Genomic DNA, 5,439 nt, shown 5'->3' on the forward strand with positions numbered 1-5,439 from the left:
GTCCTTCTGCTTGCCCAGCCTCTGCTTAGAGCTGCTTGTTCCTGCTTCTAGAGCTTGACCCTCTCTACTCCCTCCATGGGTCCACACCCCTGTGATCCTTCAAGGCTAGGTCAAGGCTCCCTCCTCCAGGAAGCTGCCTTGGGTGTCCTGCAGCCCCAGGATCTTGTCTCTGCACGTGGGGTGTAACCACTCCGGTGCCTCCCGGAAAGTCTCAGAATGCAAGATTTCTCACTGAGCTAGGTAGTTCTTTCCTTTAACTCCACCCCAAACTTGCAGGCCAGTGCATGTCCTGTATTTCTCCTGTGCCTGCACAGGCCTTCCTGAGAGAGCCTACAGCAGGAGCTGAAAAAGTGCTTATTGGGTGATAACAGCAGTCAAAATCATCATTACACACTTCAAGGGCTCCATGGCACTCCCCAGGCCAGGGTTGCATAACAACCCCCCCCACACACACAACCCCCATATTCTAGGTACCACCCGTGTCCCCAAGACCACTTGGCGCTCAAGGTCACCCAGAGCCATCTGGCAAGCTAGCCGGCCTCTCAAGCAGTTCTCAGCGGCAGCAGGCCCTGCCGACGGGCGTCCTGGGCCAAGCAGCCAATGTCAGCCAGCAGACAGGAGGGTGAGAACATCGGGCTGGAAGCCTGTGCATGCGTGTCCTCCGCTGCCAGGTCACTTGCTGATGGGAGCGAGAATGGGAGAGCGGAGGCAGGCAGCAGAGGGCAAGGCCCTGTAGACTCAGAATTCCACCCGGCAGGACTCCGCGTCCTTCCTCGGAGCTGGCCCAGTCAGGCGAGGCTTCCTCTCCTCCTTTCTCCCTCGCCTCAGTGGCTCTTCCCGGCTTTGCCTCTCATTCTGGGAATGCTGACCGGAAGGATGGTCTCCTCCTTTCCCCCAGCAAGAGCCTCCTGCTGCTTGGGCATCCTCTCCTTGCAGCCCAGTCGCTGGGGGGCCTCAGCGTGGGGAGCACTGTGGGTCAGGACTGTCAATGTAGCCTCATGAGCCTAGGCGAGCCACTTAATCCCTCAAACTCAGTCTCCTCATCCATAAAATGGATCAATACCACTTCTGCTGCTTCAGAGCACCGAGGTCAGGTGCCTGCTGGGAATTTTCTGGGAGGCCAGACAGTAGGGAGGCATGTGTGAAAACACACACAAATTGTTAAATGCCCTTCCCACTCCCCTCTTCTAGCCTCTCACCCTTCGCTTTCCCCAACACCAGCCCCTTCTCTAGAATGTCCAGGGCAGGAACACAGCATGTCTCACCAAGAGAAATGAAAGGGAGAAAAAGAATAAAAGGAACCCTGACCCTTCTGAGGGCCATCATCGCATGAAAGCGTGGGGCCCCTTGCATCTGTTGGTCTGGGGCTCTGAGAGTTGCCCGATCCTTGGGAGGTTAAACGCATCCCAGTCATTGAGTCCAGAGCAGCCAATTCCTTTGTTCAGTGCTCCCTAAAAACATGCTTGTTGCCGAGGAGCTCAGATCAAACATTCAGAAACAGGCTTTGTCCAGGTGGACAGGGCTAGACAGAGACCCAGGTGGCTTTGGTGTCTGTGAAAACCAAAGACTCTGAAAATGAGGCCGGAATTGCCCCTCTTGGTCACTGTGCTACCAGCATCGTCGGGAGGTGCTTAAGAAGCCACTTCTTTTTGTTTTAGGGGCTCTGCACGCCTTTGGGTAGCAGCTAAGGTGGGTTAGGTCCAGGGCTGAAAGGATAATAATAAAGACAAGTTATGCAGCGTTTTCTGTGCCAGGCACCCTGTGAGCCCCTTTATGTATCCTGTACGTTTCATTTTCCCCAGTTCCTAAGGGGTTGGTATGGTCATTATCCTCATTCTACCGATAGAGAAATAGAGGCTCAAGAGGTGAAGCAGGTAGCTCAAGATGACCATCCAGTGAGCAAATAGCAGAGTTGAACTGGAGTCTGTTGCTTCCAGAACCTGCCCTGCGATCCTCATTCAGAACCTCCTCCCGTGAGGAAGGACCAAGAGATGAACTGTTTATATCATGTGGGGCAGAGGGAGGCCTCAGGAGTCCCTGCTTAAATGGGGGAGGGTTGCCCGACCAGCATGGCTCAGTGGTTGAGCGTTGAACTATCGCTCGATTCCTGGTCAGGGCACATGCCCAGATTGTGGGCTCCGTTCCCAGTGTGGGGCGTGCAGGAGGCAGCCGACCAGTGATTCTCATCATTGATGTTTCTATTTCCCTCTCCCTCTCTCTTCCTCTCTGAAACCAATAAAAATATTTTTTAAAAGTTACAAGAAAAACAAATGGGGGAGGGGTGGTGCTAGGCAGGAAGAAGTCCTCCCGTCTTTCCCAGCCAGGCCAGACCTGTGGACCATGGGGTGACCAGCTGGCCCAGTTTGTCTGTGACTTTCCCAGTTTCAGTCCTGAAAGTCCCATGTCCTGGTTTGCCTGGGATGATTTGTCACTGTACCTGTGGCCTTTGTCACCCCTGGACCAGTCTCAGAGAAGGCCGAGTGGCCTGCTGTGAGGACACAGCCTGGGAGGCCTTTTCAATTACATTAGCTTCTGGCAGCACTAGAGGGAGACGTCCCTCCCTCCCCTCCTTCTCCTTCCTGTGGCTCCCTGGGTGATAGTGATTCAGCAGCAGGTCGGAAGCAGGCTAGACTGTGACCTACGTGGAGTGGAGTCACCAGCGGGCGGGGGCTGTGAGCACCAGCTCAGGGCAAGAATGGGAGCAAGGAGGGGAGGTGGGGGCAGTCTTGACTGTTCAGGAGCTGGACCCCACCAGAGGGCTTGCTGCCCATCCGGGGCCAGGACTGATTGCCTGGCAGGCAGCAGGAGGTAGGATTGCCAGAGGCAGGGAGCCCTGCCCTCCCGCCCCCCATTCCCCAGTATGTGAGGCATGGGGGAGTCCCAGCCACTGGATACCTAAGCTGCTTCTCAGCATATTCAGCAGCTAAAAATACGAAAGGGCTTTGCTAAAAGGTACCCACCCAGGAACTGCTAAGAGGCAGGAGGCCAGATGCTGTGAAGGAAAGGTTCCTGTGCCTGCCATTCCCTCCATTCAGCCACAGCCCGGCTGCCCACTGCCAGGACTCAGCCTCCACTCGATTAACTCTGCACTTCCCAGGCCCCAGGGCCTTGCGTCCCCCTCCCTGCCCTGCCCCCAGGGCTCCAGGGGGTGGCAGTATTTGGAGATTTGCCCCCCTCCCTGCCCTGCCCCCAGGGCTCCAGGGGGTGGCAGTATTTGGAGATTTGCCGTGAGCCCTCCAAGGCCTAGGGTCTTAGTGTCCAACCCCAGCCTCACCTACTCACTGTAAGACCTTGACCAAGTTGGACAGCTTCTCTAAGCTTTGCTGTCCTTACCTGCAAAAGGAGGGACCACACCCCCTGCAGTGTTCTAGAAGTGTTTGAGTCTTTGGTGGGAAGGGCTCTACTCTGGTTGAAGGACAGGCAGGCGGGGCATTTGCCTGGAGGCTGGTTTGGCACTGCAAGCACATTGCTCTTACTAAGCATCAATGTTGCTTAGGGCTGGCTGGGGTCTGATGCAGACTATGGTGGGGGACTGGGGCGCCTCTTAGCACCACCCCTGCCTACATGTCAGGGTTGTAGCAAAGGGGGTGGAGTCTGAGTCAGGTGCTCAGCCAACACTGGCCCAGCCTCTGAACACCCTCTCCCTGGGGGAGGGGGAGCTTGTTGGAGATGCAAACGGGTTGGGGTGGGGCCCCCCCGTCTGAATTTGTAACCAGCTCCCCAGAGGGTCCCGTGGAGAACGACCAGGCTGAGCATCACTGGTCCTGGCACAGAGGAAGCACTCAGCTCCTGTGAGTTCTGTCCCTCTCCCACACCCGAGCCTCAGGGGCTCTCTTGTCACAGGATAAGACCCTGCCTGCCTTTACCCCCCTCACATGCACCCCTCACCCCACCCCCGCCACACACCACCCTGAGGCAGTCAGCAGCTGCATGAACAAGGAGAAGGTGGCCATCCTGTGAGGAAGTTACCCCTGTATGGACGACTGGCAGCCAGGGGATGGTCAGTGGGCCACTGTGATCCCAGGCCCAGAGGGCTTCTCATGCTGGACCAGGGGGAAAGTGGGGAGGGGTGGGGTGGGGAGGGGCAGCTCCTCTCTGCCATATATTCTCTGCCCTTCCCTGGGCCTCAGTCAGCAAAAAAAGCCTGAGAAATGAATTCCTTCCTTGGGAGTGGCAAGTGTGCTGGGCAGGACATAGCCACCATACTGTGCTCCCCTTCACTGGGACTTCTCCCCACCATTGGGCTTCAAGGGCACAGCCAGGCCCGGGCACCGTCTCTCCCTGCCTCCCTTCTGCCCCAAGGAGATGAAACTGCCAGGTGTGGGGAGGGGCGCATGGGAACTCTACCTTCCTGATCCATTGGAGACAACAGATTCAGCAGATCCTCCTGCACCCCATCCACCCTGCAGTTTTCATTCCTGTGGGTGGGCTTGCACACCACTGCCCTTCCCATTGGGTAGGGTGACTGTGGGCAGTGGCTGAACCTCTGTTTCCTCATCTGTAAAATGGGGGCAATAGGACCTTCCCCTCAATGTGGACGTGAGGATTGAAAGGCATGGAATTAGAATGGGGTTCTCAAACAGGAGAATGGGGTAGGGAGGATGGATTTACAGAAATGCAGGTTCCTGGGCCTCGGCCCCAGCATTCCAGTTCACTGAGTTCTGAGCCCAAACTTTAGGAAACATCGGATTCTAGGAGAGGGGAGCCCCTCACCCTTCGCTGTGTGGGCCAGTTACCTTGGAGCTTACCAAGTGCCCCCAAAGCCCAGGCTCCCCCATGCCCGGACTTGCAGAATTGGAATCTTGGGAGTCTGACCCTGCTGTCCATTTCCAGCAGGTGGACCTAGCTGGCCAGTTGGCTTAGACCAGAGCTTGAAATGGGCATTTTATTTGACACCCGGGGGGAATGAGAGGCATTTCCTCTCGTCTCCAGACAGATCCCAGCCAGGTGCCCAGCATTTTAGAAGCCTGTGAGGCTTCCCTGAGGTTTGCTAGTAGAAGAGGTGGTGGGAGGGGCCTCCTGGAGGGCACCTGGAGGCGGGGTTGGGTTAGTTCCTGGCAGGGAGCTTGGGTCTAGGGCAGGGGCAGACTTTAATCATAGGATCCCACGAATACATATTACTTGGAGGCCAGTTTGGAGAGGGCGGAACTGTCGAGGAAGATACGTGAAGGGGGTAACATTTCAGGAGTGACTTAAAGGTTGAGTGGGCATGAGCTAGCAAGGCCAAGAATGGCGGGAGCCCTGCTGGGGTGGGGAGCAGGCTGCACAGCGGGCAGGGCCTGGGTTCCAGCAGCCAACCCCCGGAGCCTGTTTCCCTGTTCGCAAAGTGCGTGGGAACCTACCTCGTCCTCCCGCATCCGCGAGGATGGGGGAAGGTACCTAGGAAAGGGCTCGAGCAGCCTCTGCAGCCCCTCCTGTCGGGCGGGGCTGGGCGGGGTC

The 5,439-nt window shown here is 56.9% G+C and overlaps 1 protein-coding gene across 5 annotated transcripts in view; it reads left to right on the forward strand.

The window, feature by feature from the left end:
• SH3PXD2A (SH3 and PX domains 2A) overlaps positions 1-5,439 on the forward strand; it is a 229,280-nt gene that overhangs the window by 146,502 nt on the left and 77,339 nt on the right. The window contains exon 1 of one of the 5 annotated variants that reach the window (XM_014549459.1): positions 5,342-5,375. The exons of 3 other annotated variants lie outside the window; for them this stretch is intronic. The gene's annotated coding sequence lies outside the window, so the exon portion shown is untranslated. Of the gene's footprint in view, positions 1-5,341; positions 5,376-5,439 lie in introns of those variants that run through there. One more of the 5 variants, XM_014549460.1, reaches the window with a different exon arrangement.

The sequence above is a fragment of the Myotis brandtii genome, unplaced genomic scaffold, assembly GCF_000412655.1.
Source record: "Myotis brandtii unplaced genomic scaffold, ASM41265v1 scaffold550, whole genome shotgun sequence".
NCBI lineage: Eukaryota > Metazoa > Chordata > Mammalia > Chiroptera > Vespertilionidae > Myotis > Myotis brandtii.